The 16,188-nt window shown below is 55.3% G+C and overlaps 1 protein-coding gene across 16 annotated transcripts in view; it reads right to left on the reverse strand.

Moving 5' to 3' along the window:
* EPB41 (erythrocyte membrane protein band 4.1) overlaps nt 1-6,616 on the reverse strand; it is a 197,420-nt gene extending 190,804 nt beyond the window's left edge. For 13 of the 16 annotated variants that reach the window (XM_035019288.1, XM_035019286.1, XM_035019284.1 and 10 more), the window contains exons 1-2: nt 6,412-6,507; nt 1,636-2,187 (exon numbers count right to left, since the gene is read on the reverse strand). The gene's annotated coding sequence lies outside the window, so the exon portion shown is untranslated. Of the gene's footprint in view, nt 1-1,635; nt 2,188-6,411 lie in introns of those variants that run through there. The other 3 variants (XM_035019294.1, XM_035019293.1, XM_035019289.1) reach the window with 3 other exon arrangements.
* Between the last annotated feature and the right edge of the window lie 9,572 nt (nt 6,617-16,188).

The following is a 16,188-nucleotide window of genomic DNA, read 5'->3' on the forward strand; positions in this document are numbered from 1 at the left end:
AGTTTTACACTAAGAATTAGGGCCTTGGGGTGAGCAGACTTGGGTCTGAACTCCAGGTCTACCCCTAAATAACTATGTGACTCTGGGTAACTCACTTGATTTACTCAGTACCAGTTCCCACACCCGTAAAGTGGGGACCATAATGCCTGGATTACCAGGAGGACTAGATGAGATAATGCATCTGAAATAGCATATAACAACCCACCCAGCATATAAGAAACATCCAATGACAATAATACATACGATGACTACAGACTCCCGGGATCCCGAGGCCAAGAGGGGATGTGATTCTCCAGGGCCCTCCCTTGGAGCCTCTTCAGCCAGACCCAAAAGTAATAGTGATACTAATGCCTGATCCACCCATTTGCTCATTAAATAATTCTTCAAGGGAAGTGTCCTTTAGTAACCCTATGTTGGAGGTGAGGCAACGGAGGCCCAGAGAAGGTAGGCTACTGAATCAAGTCCCGCAGCAAAAGACTGGGACCTCCACTGAGCTGCATCCACACTGGGTAGAGCCCAGCCCTTAGCCCAGGGCCCTGGCCAGGCTGCTGGAGAGTCTGGGGCTCCTGACTACTGGATTGTAGTCCCAATTGGGTGGGACGTTAAAATAGGTGAAAGGAGCCAAAAAGAGGGATACTTGACTTGGCCCCCTCCCAGAACAAGCTCAGCACTGGGAGGAAACCAACAATTACCAAGCAGGGCCCTGTGCTGGGCACTTCTCACTGGCTCCTTCCCACACCCATGATACGCACGTGGCAGACGAGGTCTCCAAGACAAAGAAGTCAGTGACTTGTCCAAGGTCACACAGGGAGGAGAGTGGCAGACTGGGAGGCAGAGTCCCTCTTAACCCCTCCCACCTTCAGTCCCAGACCTCCCCAGCTGCCCCTCTCTCCTGGGGGAAACCTAGAGGCTCCATCGCTCCTAAGCAGAGGCCTGGAGTCTAGTTGCTCAGGCCCTCTCTCTGTTGATTGATGGGTGTGGTACTTGGCCCCACCTTCAGTTCAGAGCACCCAGAGCTCACTTAACAGAGCCCTCACCCTTGGGCACCCGGGTGGCTCAGTCGTTAAGCGTCGGCCTCCGGCTCAGGTCATGGTCCCAGGGTCCTGGGATGGAGCCAGGCATTGGGGTCCCTGCTCGGCGGGAAGCCTGCTTCTCCCTCTCCCATTCCCCCTGCTTGTGTTCCCTCTCTCACTGTCTCTGTCAGTTAAATAAATAAATTCTTTATTTGATTTTTTTTTTTTTATTTGAGAGAGAGAATGAGATAGAGAAAGCATGAGACGGGGGAGGGTCAGAGGGAGAAGCAGACTCCCCGCTGAGCAGGGAGCCCGATGCGGGACTCGATCCCGGGACTCCAGGATCATGACCTGAGCCGAAGGCAGTCGCTTAACCCACTGAGCCACCCAGGCGCCCAATAAATAAATTCTTTAAAAAAAAAAAATCACACCCAGTGTGCTAAGTATCTGGAGAGAAGTCAGCTGGTTGTGGTAGGATCCAAACGTCACAGAATGCCCTCCCTCAGTCACCCTCCCCCCGCCCCACCGCTAGGCTCCTGGACACCTCCCAGTGGCCTCAGCGCTGCAGGACACGCATTAGAATCAAGCCCGAGAGGTAGTCTTTAGGCAAACCAGGACTCACCCAGCAGCAGCCGGTGGGGTCGTGCAGCCCGTCGGGGAGAAGCCGGGAGAAGCCGGGGAGCCATCACCATGACCGCAGAGGCACACGGAAACAAAGAACAGCAGTGAGACAAGGGCAACAAAGACACTCTTTGGGGCCCCTCTTCGTCCTGGGTCCTGGGCCGGGGGAACATCCTGCCCAGCTGCTGCCCCCGGGGCTCTGCTAGGGCAGACACCCCCTTAGTGGGCAATCTGATCATCTGATAGCATACCCAGAGCTCCTCCCAGCCCCAGCCCACGGGAGGCAGCAGGATCCCTGTAGACAAATACTCACTGAGCACCCACTGTGTGCCGGGTATTGGGGATACAGTCTGAAGAAGACAGACGTGGCTTCTGCGCGCATGGAGTATACAGTGCAGGGAGGGGGCAGGCGTGTGACTCCTGAATGACTTACAACGGTGATGAGTGCCTCAACGGGGAAGCTTACGAACCCGGGTTCAAACCCTGGCTCTCGCTCACTAGCTTTGTGACATGGGGCCCATCTTCTTCACTTCTCTGTGCCTCAATGAGTCATCTGTAAAATGGGGATAGCATTAGTGCCCACCTCCAGGGTTGTTGTGAGGATTGAGTTAATATGTAGAAAACATTTTGCACAATGCTTGGCACGCGGTAAACTGTTCATAACTGGTAGCTACTGTCATTCCAGGGAGCTGTAGGCCTGGGTTTTGGAGGGACCTAGTGTGGGTCAGGCCACCACCTACCTGACAAGGTAGGGATTAAAAGAGACAGTAGAAGTGAAGCTCTGGTCCCGGTGCCTGGCACATGGTAACCAGTTGGTAAGCGGTGGTGCTATCTTTAGGGCTGTTCTCCAGCAGGTCCCCAGGGTGCAGCAGAGGGGAGGTCAGAAATGCCCTCTCCCCAAAACACGCACCCAGAATTGCAACTTTGGACTGAAAAATAAACAGCACTCTCACCCAATGCTACAAATATCTCATCTCCTTTGACCTTCACAATGACCCAAGAAGTGGACATAGGCAAAATTCTTACTATTCCCATTTTACAGATGAGGACAGTGAGGTGAAGGGACTCCTCTCTGCGTGCGCTTGGGTGTGTCCCTTCATAGCTCCAAGCCTAGTTAAGTGGTGGAGCCAGGATTCCAGCAGGCATCTGCCTGGATTTTGTTCTCCCGGCCTTCCCTTGGTTTTTTCCGCCCCCGGGGTCTGTAATACAAGCTGCGCAGCCCCAGACAAGACTCTGAACCTGTCCAACGCCAGTCCTTTCATCTGAAATACTTACCAAATGACCAGCCCAGGATCCGAGCTGTTCCTGACCCAAACTCTCCTTCCACAGGCTCAGCCACTGCTACCCTGCCCCTCCCTCTCACCTTTTACCCCATTACCAACTTCAGCCACAAACCCATGAGCCAAGGAATGTCTGCACTCAACTACCAAAACCCATGTTTTATAGATGGAGAAACTGAGGTCCAAAGGTGGGCCAAAGTCGCCTTTCAGTGCCCAACTCTTTTACCTGGGCAGACGCCAGGTGGGGCTGGCCCTCTGAGGAAACCCCAGTAGAGCCCTGACCTGCAGGTTGCTCCCTCTGCTCTTCCCCCTACCCCACACTGGGCCTGGTGGGCACCTGCGCAGCCTATCCCCCCGCTCCCCAGAATAAATATCCCAGAGCTCCAAGCTCACCCAGTAAGGGTCAGGCAGGTTCCAGAGGTAAAGGCTAGGCATTGTGGGAGTCTTGGGACCTGCCACATGGCGGCTTCCCCTTTCAGTTGAGTCTGGGCTTTGAGGTCAGACAGACCTTGGTTCAAATCCCAGCCCAGCCACTTCCCAGTTGTGTGACTTTGGTCAAGTAGGTTCACCTTCCTAAACTCCTGAGAAATAGGAATAATACCTATTCCCTCGTGGGATTATAAGGATATTAGTTAATGCTGCATATTAAAGGCTTAGCACAGTGCACAGTAAACGTGGCTGTAATGATCAGAGAACACAGGCCAAGAACAGGACATGAAGGCCCATCACACTCCACCTTGTCCTTGCCCCATTCTTCCCCTCCCCTTCATGTGGGGTAAACCAGGTCCTGGAGGTTATAATAATGGGGGCTGAAAGACCCTTCGAGGCTCTAGGCTCATCTCACCTTCTCATTTCACAGAAAGAGAAACTGAGACCCAGGGAGAAAAGAGATGGGCCCACAGATTATAGGGGAGTAGAACCCTGCCCCCTTTACTAAACAACAGAATCCCAGGCCCCAAGAAAAATCCAAATGCCCCACCCCCACCAGGGGACTATCATAAAGATCCATTCTGCAAGCCCCCAACAAATATCAGGCCACCATGACATTTATGGGGAGCCCTTTGTGGGTATCCTGTTTAGCTCTGTGGCTAGCAGACCTATATGTGGTACTCAGGAAGGGCTTAGGGACAAACCCATGCAGTTCCTCTTTGGCTCCACAGAGAAGCTCTGCTCAGGCTCCCCCTCCAGAGGTGTCTCCTTGCATCTCCCTTCCTCACTGCCACCCTGGCCTCTGTCTCACCCTGTAGTCTGGGTCCCATCAGCTGGGCACAACCCCAGCCAGCAGAGCTCTGGGCCTCCAGAGGCCTATACGGCATCAGCAACTTCCCAGCCAGGCTGGGATATTCCTGCCCAGCACAGCCAGCCAGGCTCCTGGCCAGGGTCCATTCTGCAGAGGGGGTGCTGGCCCTGCCCCACCAGGAACCCCATCCACCCCCACCGGTCTAGCAGGTGCAGCAGCCTGGGAGCCCTGGGAGCTTCTGTTGGCACCTGCAACCTACAGGAGGGAGGCCAGCCTAGTCTAGGCTGTGCAGGGATGGGTTGATCTGGAGACAGACGGGTGTGGCACTTCTTTACTTCACTGAGTATCACCCCTTCATGCAGATGCTCCAGCTGCCTCACACATTGCTGGGACCTGGCAGGCCCTGCCTGACTCCTAATACACAGAGGAAACCTCAGGACCTCCTCACTCCGTTCCCTTCTTAAAACACCCCCACTGGCCTACTCGCAGACCAGGTATCATTCTGGTCACTGCACACTTATTACCTCACTTGATTCTGCTAATGCCTGTGAGGTCTGGATTATTGACTAAGGAAGAACCTGGGACTCAGAGAGGGGAAGTGACTCATGCAAGGTCACACAGCAAAGTGGCAGGGCCAAGATTTAAACCCAGTTCTGCTGCATACAAAGCCTGCAGGGCACCTGATGTCCCCTTTCCTCCCACCTCTCTGCTCCCTAAAGCTTCTGGATCCCCTTCTTCCCAAACCTTCCACCCTTCTCTGCAAAATCTCTCCTTCCACAATCCCAGTCAGAATTAATCTTTCCCACCTCGTGGCTGCTATAACAGCTTGTTTACACGCACCCAACAGCAGCAGGGTCCAGGAGTTATTTCTGAGGTGTCTGCCTAACTAAAGGCAGGGGGTGACCCCAGTACATGCTCCTCAGACCTGACAGTCTGTCACCTCTATCTCCATGCTTCCCCTACCCCCATGCAAAAGTCCTCTGACCTCCTCCTGTTGATCCTCTCCCCACTCCCAGCCTCCTGCCCAGGCCTGTAACTGGGGTGAAGGTAGGGAGCTTGCTGAAACCTCAGGGGCTCTGTGCCAGTGCTCTGGCCCTCCCTCTCCCTTTCAGTAGCTGAGGATCTGACCCAGACCTGACACCAGGCAGCTCTCACAGGGACTCCCAGCTGCCGTAAGCACCAGGCCTGGCCAGGCATTGCCCCCCTCCTTCAGGAGAAAAGGACTCCAGAAGCAGAGAAGGGGCTGTCTACAGCCCTAGTCCGTGAACTTGAGGGGTCACATTCAGCCACTCCCACCGCGGGGAAGCTGTGGGCCTTGAAATACCCCCAACCACCACCACCAACCCTACAGGAACAGTCCCCCCCAACCCCCCGCCCCGCTTCTGGGGCAATTGGGCTGGGGTCTGTGTGGACAAGTCCCCACCTCCTATTTGCTGTAGGGGAGAACTCTAGTTCTACCAAAAAGAGGTGGGGTCTGCCGGAAAGTGTACATTAAGACGAGAAAACTCCCGGGGAAAGACTGAGGATAGGGACAGGACAGCAGAGAGAGCAGAGATGAGGGACACGGGGAATCGGGGGATGAGAGCAAGCAGGAACCTGAGAGCGACAGAGAGACTGGGGAGACCAGAGACCGAGGAAAGTCCCCGAGAGCAAGCCTGGAAGGGAGCGTGCGGGGCCGGGGCGGCGACAGAAGGGCCATCCTGGCTGGCACAGCTGGCACCCCAGCTCACAGGTTCCTCAGTCGGGAAACTCAAAGTCAGTTACGTAAGGGCCGGGGCCGGGAGCGGGGTTCCAGGCCCGGGGCCCCCTCCCGCTGCGCGCCGCCCGCCCTCCCGCTCCGGCCAGCGCTGCGGCGGGCCCGGCAGAAGCAAGCGGGCCGGACAGGGCGGGGCTGGGGGGGGGGACCTGGGGCCGCAGCACTCTGCAGAGACCCGCCCGCGGAGACCTAACCCGGGGCCCCCCGCCCCAGGCAGGCCGGGACCGCCCGGACCGCCAACCGCAAGCGTCCAGCCCGGGACCGAGCTCCCGGACCCCTCTCCTCTCGCCCGCGCCCCTCCCCGCACCCCGAACTTCGAGACGTCCAGGCCCCTGTGGACCCCAGTTCTAGGGCAGGGTCCCCTAGAGCCCTCCTCCCCTGACCTTTAGACCGTGGTCTCGCCCCTACCGAGACGGCACGGGCCCTTGGGAATGGGTCCATCTGTCCCTCACCCCGTCCCTCCCGGGGACCCGGGATCGCCCCCGGACAGTCCAGGCTCACCTGGGCCGGACGGGGCGGGGACCTGGCCGGGCCGGGCCGGGCCGCGTTCTCGCTCTCCGCCGCTCTCGCCCTTTAAGAGGTTCCTGCCACTTTGCCCCGCCGGGGGCCTCCACCTGCACTGACAGGGCAACTCTGGAGTGAGGCCCCGCCCCCGCCCCGGGAGACCTCCTGATTGGCGCAGGCAACTGCCAATCGGCGGGGCGGTGAAGAGAGGGTGCCGAGAAGTGCGAGCGTCGCAACCGGGAAAGGGCTGGGGCTGCAGGTGCGGTCTGACGCGAACGCCGATCACTGAGCGGCCCCGTGTTGACCCGAGGGTCAGGGGAGGATTGGGAAGGGAGCTCCTGGATTGGGTGGTGTGGTGTCTGACGTCGTACGGCAAAAGTATGATGCAATTTGCCACGTGGTGCTGCCCCTAACCTAAGGGTTGGAAGGGTGGTAGGAAGGGAGTTGGTCCTAGGGAACCTAGGGAAGTGACCCTGGTGAGACTCACCTGGATCACCTGTCCCCCCATTTAGTCTTGTGTGACCTTGAGCAAGTCACTTCTCTGAATCTGAGTTTCGTCAACTATAAATCTTACAATACTTTTCTGAGAATTAGTGATATATGTTAAGTGCCAGGCACAGGTTTGGCACATAATAGGTGGTGTTCAGTAAATATGGTTCTTGTTCCTCTCATCCCTTTCTTGCCACTCTTGTCAGAGACTTTCCCCCTCCTTAGGGTCCATCAGCACCGGAAGAGGCTTACATAGTCACTGGTCCAAGTCCCCTCCCCTCGCTACCTCATTTTTGGGCAGATGGGGGAAACTGAGGCCCAGTAAAGACAAGTGACTTCCCGGGAGTTCAGTGGTCTTCCTATTAGATGGGCCCTGGAATCAAACTGCCTAGGTCTCAATCCCCAGCGCTGCCCTTGATTTGGACAAGCTACTAACCCTCCAAGCCAGTTTCCTCCACTGTAAAATGGAGTTAATAAAAGTACTTTACTCGTGGCGCCTGGGTGGTTCAGTCGGTTCAGTGTCTGATTCTTGGTTGTTGCAGAGTCGTGGGTTTGAGGCCCGCATGGAGCCCTCTGTGGGGCTCCCTGCTCCAGGGGAGTCTGCTTGAGATTCTCTCCCTTGCACTCTGCCCCTCCCCCTGCTCGTGCTTGCGCACCACACGCTCTCTCTCGCTCTCTCTGAAATAAATAAATCTTTTTTTTAAAGTATTTTCCTCAAGGATTGTTATGAGAATTAAATGAAATGATCCATGTAAAGTATTAAGAACAGTGCCAGTCTCATAAGCCTCCAAAAATTGCTAGCACTTATTATGATTCCTGATGTTAATATTATATCAAGGTCGTAAATTAATGTATTGTCCCCACCAAATTCACTGCAGCCTCCAAGTCAGGTCTTGTTTTAGGCCTCAGGGCCCTGGTCCCTGCCTTCAAGAAACAGTCTAGCTGAGGGTCTGCCTGAGCCCCTAGATCTAGGGGATGCTTTCTGATACAGGTGCGTGGGCTCCAAAGCACCGAAGAAGCTTTAGTTCCTTTAACCAGAAATCGAGGCACTTGAGACCCTTCAGTCCCTAGCCCTGTAGAACACATGGGGAAAGCTGACACGCACATGCAGGCTCCCAAGCATATTGACACACCTTTCACCTGCTTACAGTTTCACCTGCCCACCAGGTAATAATGCCCAGTGGCTTAAGTTCTCAGGCTTTGGAAGCAGTTGAGCCTGGGCCCTGCGTTTTACCACTTTGTGCCTTTGGGCAAGTCACTTTCCCTCGGGGGGGGAGGGGGGGTAAGATGGGATTAATAACAGCCCAAACTTTATATAGAGCTCTGGCAAAAATTAAATGAGAGAATGAAAATACATATGCAAATACACAGTAATGCATCCAGTATTATTTTTTAATTGCTCCCACGTGTATTCCGGCAACCCCGGGGAGAGCAGGCTGTGAAGTCACTTGCAAAGGGGTTTCCTCTCTCGCGCTCCCCTCGCTCTGACGCTCCGCCTCCGCCCAGGGGGCGGGGCGAGGAGAATGCCCGCAGAGCCGCCCGAGGCCCCGCCCCTCCCCGCCTGGGGCGGGCTCGCGGCTCAGGCTCCCAGGGCCGAGCTGTCGTGCGGGTGACTCAGCAGCGCCAGCGCGTGCCCCGGCCTGATAAGTGTGTGTGTGTGCCGGGGAATGTGTGTGTTGGGGTGGCCGGGGAGGGCTCTGTGTTTCCGAGTTTGTGCGTGGGGAGTACATGTGGGGTTGTGTTTGTGATCTTGATTTTGTGTGTGGCTCTCTTCTCTGTGTATTTGTATGTGGGGGGGGTCGGGGGGTGCATCTGTGTCACGGTGTGTCCCTGTTGGTGAGTTTGCATAAAGGGTGTGACTCTGTGTGACCCTCTCTCTTTGTGTCTTATAAACATGTCCCCGTCCTCCCCTCTCTCTGCCCACGCCCGTCCCCCCCCCCCCATCCCCAGGCCCTGGGGACCTAGAGAGCTCTGCCCTGCTCCAGGGGCCTGTCTGCTTAGGCAGTCTCTCTGTTTCTTGTTGAGGTGACTTCTGCACTTGTGTGGGTCAACGTGGCCTTGTCGGTCACGAGGGAGGGAGGGGAGAAGGGGGTCGGGGTGCTGTCACTGCCTGGACTTCAGGGTCCCCCTGCCCAGTACTTCTGCCTGTGAAGCGTCCCCTCCCTTCCCAGACTGTAGGGAGCAGTTACCTGAGCTGCTCCCTGTGGGGGAGACCTCCAGAGGAGACCACTCCCATTTAGTGATTGCTGTTATTTTATTCTCCCATTTGATCTCGCTGAATCCTTACGGCTCAGTGTTCTAAAAAGGATCTGAGACTTGAGAGAGTTGGAAGTGACAACCCAAGGTCATGCAGTTGAAAAGCAATGGAGGGCGTGAAGGTGACAGGCCGAGGGCAGATCTCCTCCCTAAGCTGAGCGCCCAGTTTGCCTGGAGCCTGTGGGGCGCTGATAAGCTTCTGGGGCAGGGGAAGGAACCTGTTTGTGTCCCCCCTCCTTCTCTGAGTTTCCTGGGCCTCCAGCCAACTCCTTATCCTGCCAGTGCCTGAGCAGGGCCACCAGCTTGGATTGGGTGATTGGGTCTTGAGTTGGGTGATAAAGAGGCCAGGGGATGGGCTAGGGGCTCGGGCGAGGGGCCAGGGCCAATATGGGAGCATCTGTTACTTCAACAAAATTTTACTGAGCACCTTATTAAAAACAGGCCAATACCCTGCTCTGTCTAAAAGGGGAAGAGAGTCACAAGACCAGGGCACAAGGAATGGTGGAGACGGGCAAGCTCAGGCTTGAGGCAGGGGGTGTGGCTGGGATCTGTTGCCGCTTTCAGTCCTGACTCCACCGTGTAAGGGAGGGCGTGGGACCTAGCCAGTCCTATTTCTCTCCTCGCCTGTCAGTCAAATGAGGTAATGGCGCAACCCTGCTGCCTTGCGGAGCTCCAAGACGCTAAAAGGGGAAGCCATTTGTAAACAGAGTTGCGCTCCAAACATAATGGACTGTCCTGTTGTGATTCATGGCCTCCTATGAGAAAGGCCTTAAAGAAACAGTATACAGGAGCCCAGAGAGGAGAAGGGGTCCTAACTGAGGGATTAGGGAAGGCTGCTTGGAGGAGGTGGCCCACCAGCTAGATTTTTAAGGATGAGTTTACTATATGGAAATGGACAAGGGTGTTCCAGGTGGAGGAACAGTCTGCATAAGGGCCTGGATGGTGAAGTGCACTGGGAACAAAAGCTGGTTTGGTGTATTTGGCCCAGAGTGAATGCCAGGTTTAGACGGGGACAGCTGAGCGGGGGGGCGGGGTAGCAGACTTGGGGATAGCCAGGAAGTCTCTGAGGTAAAGACAACCATGTCCTGGCTGGGTGCGGCAGTCCTTTGGAGAGGGCTGAGAGGAGAGGGAGAATTGACAGGCATTGGTTCAAGGACCCCCACCCCCACCCCAGGACAACCCATCTGAAGCCTGGGACAGATCCCCAGGATGACGTCGAGGTGGACACGAGGCTGCAGAGCTCCCTCCAAGAGAAGGATGGCGGAAAAGCCAAGTCAGATGCCCTGGTCCGGGGAGGGACCCAGGCATGGACGCAGAGGGTGCCCTACCAATGAACATGTAAGGGCTCTGGAAGGCCCTGCTGCCTAGGAGTTCCTCTGGGTTTGCTCGAGTGTGGGGAGGGGCTCACTCCCGCCAGGAGAACTCCTTCTCAGGGAAGCCTCCAGCTCCAAGAAGCCCCTATTGAACCAGCGGCGGTTGCTGATGATTAGCTTATTATATATCTGCCAGGTGCTTCACTAACCTGTTCCCACAAGATATCCCTAGTATATGGTGGAGTGAAACGAAGCTTCGAGAGGTGAAGTGTTCACTCACGAGCACACAGCCAATAAGTGGCCAGGCCAGGACTCCCTGTTTCCTGAGATGGCAGGAAAGAGCTGAAGGAGGCGTTTGGGACCTGCTGAAATTCTGGCTCTGTGGGCCCGGGGAGCTGTGGTGGAACGGCCTCCGGGGAGAAGGAAACACGGTGTCTGCTGCCACCTCGTGGTCTTAGAGCCACTGGGGTGGAGGCACAGAGCCCCACTCTCCCGGGCCTACTGAGAGGGTGGCCGCTCTGGGTGGCACAGGGTCAGTAGGGGGGTTCTCGAAACAGGGGGCGCTCAGGTGGGACTCTCCTGGATCGTGAGACCCTAGACAAGTCTCTCCTCTTTGCTCCTCAATTCTCAGTGCCTTCAGGAAGACTCAGGGAGATCATCTTTACTCCTATGGAGACCTTCCACAGCCTTTGCTTTCTTTGCAACTGGGAAAATGGAGAACCCCTGTGGATCCAGGATTGTGGAGCCTGAAGCTTATCTGGGGCCCTCTTTAAGAAAAAGAATGAAAGGGCACCTGGCTGACTCAGTCAGTAGAGCATGCAACTCTTGAACTCAGGGTTGTGAGTTCAAGCCCCACATTGGGCGTGGAGCCTACTTAGGGAAAAAAAAAGAATGAAAGGTTAAGAATAGAAAATGCCTGTAGCCATTCAAGGCTGTAGGACACAGGTGGGAAGGAAGGGAAGTCAGGGTGGAAAGATCTCAGCCAGTGCAAGTTAATATATTTTACTTTTGCAAATTTTACAGAAATATATGACCTTGTGAACCCAAAGTCGGGATCCCTCTAGGGCGTCTTGACTCAGGCCTAAGCCTCCCAGTGGGTCCCATATGAGGTTCCCCATGGGAGATTTGGGGATTCTGAAGCCAGAGCAGGATCTGGGTTCATGTCTCCCTCCCATCCCCATACTGCCCCAGGCAGGCCTTTCACCAGGATCTTCCAGAGCTTCTACCTGAAAGTGAGTCCACACTCACCCCACCTCCTCTGTGGCCACATCCTAACAGCTGGGTTGCTCCAGCCAGGACTTCTCAGGGGTCCTCTGCTCCACCCAGTTGAACCCTGCTTTGCTTTCTAGGCATGGATGTCCAACCCCTAAGCCCCAGGCAGCCTTCCCTGCCTGCCCTTACCTCCTTGGGCAGTACCAGCACTGTGTGTGGTCAGTAGCGAGCTGTTGGCTGAGTCCCTGCGGTGCCATCAGTCTGATGTCACCCACGTGTGGTCACCGGGTGGACACATCCTGAGCCCCTCCTCTTGTAGCCAGGCCTGTGGGATGGGGGTGGGAAGACAGCGAGAGGACTCAGACCTATTCTCAGCCCTCCTCTAGCTCATCATCTGGGGATCAAGTAAGACATGGACTGAGTCTTAAAACTTTTAGACCTAACAATAACTTAGAGATCAACTAGTCCAAGTGATTGTCAAACTCACTTAGCCACAGAAGCCCCAAGTGGGAAACAGAGGGAAGCAGAGCTGTTCTAAGTAAAGCAGTGGGAGTTAGGGGATATGTGGGGTCCCATTTGCTTGGCCTCCCCCTGGCCTTCCCCTGTTTGGCCTCTACCAGCCCTTCTAAGGAACCCTGAGTTGGAACCACTGTTGACATTCAAGCTCTTTGCTTTAACCGAGGCGCAAGAGTAAGAGATTTGACTGAGGTTCTACAACAAGTTCATGGCCAAGTCTCGATTCAGACCTAGGTCTGCCCGACTGCAGGTCTAAGGCTCCCATCTCAATACTGGACAGTTAGGGTGAACCATCCCTTCCCACCTGGTGTCACTCTGGATCCCCCATCCACTCAGCACAGCCGACAAAGAGAAGTTCTGAGGGGTCCCAGGGGCCCCGGGGGTGGGAGAGCAAGGAGGGGGCCCTTTTAGAGCTGCCACACCGGAATGAGGGCAGAGACTAGACTTTCCTCTGTTTGTGCGCTGCTCGTCCTCAGTCTGAGCCCAGAGCCTGCCACACGGTAAATAAATATTAGTTGAATGAATGCATTTGAAGCAATAGCTCAGGGTAGGGGAACCTTCCTGAGTAGAGAAACCATCTCTCCAGGTCGACCTCATCCACCTCTGGGCACTTCTCCTGGTCCCCTGGGGGCAGGGTCTGAGCTGGGTCTCTCCAGCTTAGGAAAGATTTTCAGCTTTGCTCTATCTTCCTTTTCTTTCTCTTCAGAGCAACAGAGGAAGTTGTTGTGTGACTTTGGGCAAGTCATTTGCCCTGGGCCTCCATCTCCTTAATTTGTTAAAAATACCTTACATTAAACAGCCTCCCCTGGAAAAACAAACAAACAAACCTTCATGTTTTGAATTACTCACTAGAAATAGTTGTTATGACTTTGCACGTGCCAGGCTCTGCATAAGGCACGTGGGATTGAGAAAAGAGGTAATAGTGGTAAAGGACGGCCGTACCTGACACATAATGGGTGGCCAGGGGTAGTTTCCCGCCGGCCCACACTCACCCTGTGTCTTCCAACAGAATGCCTGCCTCCTTCAAGGGCCTCTTTCAGGAACCAGTTCCAGTCCGCAGCTTCCAGGGATATGGAGGGGGCTTGCGGAGGGGGATGAACCTACAGCCGGCAGTCCAGGAAAAGGGGTGGAACTAAATAAGGGTGCTGGTGCCAGGCGCAGCCAGTAGGTGGCAGGAGCGTCCGTGAAATGAGCCTGTCCTGCCGCCTTCCCTGGATTTCTCCCGCGATAAGCCGTCGGGCTGTCTGCCTGTGTGCCAGCACAGGTGTGTAAATGAGTGTGTGCCCCGGTGGGAGGTGTGTGTACAAAGAAGGGTGCGCGTACGTGTGTCTGTGAGCAGTATGTACGTAAGTGCCAGGAGGGGGTCTGTGTGAGAGAAGGAGCGTGTGTATGCGAAGGATGCTTGTGCAGTCAGGTGTGTACGTGTGGCCTCCTGGTCTGTGGGTCTGTTTGCACGTGACCGTGATACACGGGGCATAGCCATTTCGGAGAGCTCTGGGGTCACCTGTGGACCTCCCCCCACTCCCGCCCGGGGCTTCCCCTGGGTTAGGAAGAACATTCGCATGTCAATAGAATGGGGAACCATGGGTGATGTTTTTACCTGTTCTTTCCAAACTTACCAGGGTTCTCAGTTTTTATCATGAGCATTCTGTAATAACCATAAACATTATTGGGGAAAAACACCTGTGTTCCTTTTCGTGGGCCTTTCCTTTCCCCTTAGGGAGCGGCAGGGTTCACTTACGTCTGACAATGCTGTGGGGGCCCAGCAGCCTGCAGAGGGTGCCCAGATAGCAGCTGCGGGAGGTCGAAACAGGGCAAAGGGGCAGTACAGAGCAATCAGAGAAGGCTTCCTGGAGGCAGAGGGAGCGGAGCTGACCTGGAAGGGTGACGAAGCTGGCACATGGCCACAGTCTGCCGTGCCTGCTGCACTTCCCTGAGAACTGCCCGCCCTTGGGCTGGGGCCTCAGCAGTCTTCTTCCTGAAGTGCATCCTTGTCAACTCCCTCTGAGGGAATTTGAGGTTGCAGGCAGGCAAGATTGAACTTGGATTCCTAGAATCCCCCATTGGAAAGGGGCATGAGAGGTCATCGGAATTTTTCTAGCAACTGGGAGCTATTGAAGGTTAAAGGCAGACTGTGTTTCCCCATCAATAATCCTGTGCCCTGCTTACCAGGTACAGCTGTTGTCTCACTGGTCCTCAGAAGAGTCCTGGTAAGTTAGCTACAATAATCACACTGTTTTACAAAAGAGAAAATGATGCCCAGAGTGGTCAGGCAGATAGGCTTTTCTTCAGGGCAGACACAAAGGTGAATAAAAATCTCCACGGGACACACTTACATAAACACCGAGGTGCTCTCACCCATGCTGTGCAATCTCTCTCTCAATCACACACACACACCCTTCGGAGCTGTTCTTCCCAGCCTCAGGGGGAGTAAGCTCTGGGCAGAGCTGCCAGACCTCTGGGAAGTCTTCACCTGAGCCCCTCCCTGTGAGTAAGGTGAGGCCAGTCCGTCAAGCACCCTGCCCATGCTCCCGCCCAAACAGTCTGCAGCCGAGGAGGGTTGAGATCTCAGTCCGGGTCAGGACAGCCCACCCGCATTGGTGCTCAGTACCTTGACACATCTGGCCCCAGAGCGGGCAGCCCCGGCCGGGAGAGGCTAAGGGTCTCTGAAGGGAGGTTGCGTCAGAAGGGGAAGAGGGGCTCCGGGCCCTGATGCCCTCTTAAAGACCTGGTCACAGCTGGTGGGGAGGCAGATCCTGGGTCAGGAACTTCCCTTCCAGAGAATTACTTATTAACCCTGAGGACCAGCAACCACTGAGGAGGGGAACCCAGAGAGGGTGGAGGTCTCTTGGGGCATCCAACCCCACACCCAGGGCTTCCCTCAATGCACCCAGAGGAGGTCTGGGGCTTCAATCACCAAAAGAAGGGCCACTGTGGGGCAGGAGCATGGAACGGAGGAGGGAGTAGGGGGGAGGGGAAAAGGAGGGGGGAGGTAGTGGGAGCCCCAAGAGGCACATGGGGTGGGCAGGGCTCTGGAGGACAAGGGACTGAGATTGGGGGTGGGCCACAGAGAAGGAGGAGCCAATTTGGAGGGTTGGGGGAGGGGGGCTTCTAGAAGCCAGCTTTGGTTTGGGGCATGCTCTAGGAAGTGGCTACAGCTGCCTTGTGTGTGTCTCCCGTCGGATGGGTTTGTTTTTTAAGATTTTATTTTTAAGTAATCTCTACACCCAACTCAGGGCCCAAATTTACAGCCCTGAGATCAAGAATCGCCTGCTCTACCGACTGAGCCATCCGGGCGCCCCAGAGAGGGTTCTTAAGGACAGGATTGCATCTCCCTCTGAGACAGTCCCAAAGGTGGGGCTAGACTACCCATCCAGTGCGAGCAGCCAGGTCTGTCTTACCCCCAGACTAGGCCCCCCACCCCCATGAGGAGACCACAGAAGGTAAGCAAAGGAAACAGCAGAGATGTGGACACCGAGAATAGTGTTTTTCTTTATTGGGAAATCAGAAGGTTGGTCCTTGGTACCAAGATAGGACCTGGGATAGGCAAAAAGCCAGGTGTTTGAGTCAAGCTTCGTTTTGACATGCTTGCCTCCCTCATCCCCAAAGTAGGACAGCTCCAATTACAAATACCAGACCCCCAGGCACCCTTTCCTCTGCCTCTGGGCAAATGCCCAGTGGGTCTTACCAGTAGGTGTCTGTTTCTGGGATCAAGGAACATGAGGGAAACATCTGTGTTCTCTCCCAGGATGGCAGAACCTTCAGAACCCATCAACTCCAACCTCTGTCCCTCCATTGTGCAGAGGCCCAGAGAGGGACAGAGACCTGTCCAAAGTCACAAAGCAAGGAAGTGGAGGACAGAGTCAAACCCATATTCCGTCTCCTGGCTTGGGACTTATTCATTCCCAAGGGGAGATTCTGGAAGATGAGCCCCATCAGGTGGATGTCACCTGCATCGACACCTGCCAAGGGACTCCATCCCCATGAC

This window comes from Mirounga leonina, unplaced genomic scaffold, assembly GCF_011800145.1.
Source record: "Mirounga leonina isolate KUSES-001 unplaced genomic scaffold, KU_Mleo_1.0 Mir_173, whole genome shotgun sequence".
Classification (NCBI taxonomy): domain Eukaryota; kingdom Metazoa; phylum Chordata; class Mammalia; order Carnivora; family Phocidae; genus Mirounga; species Mirounga leonina.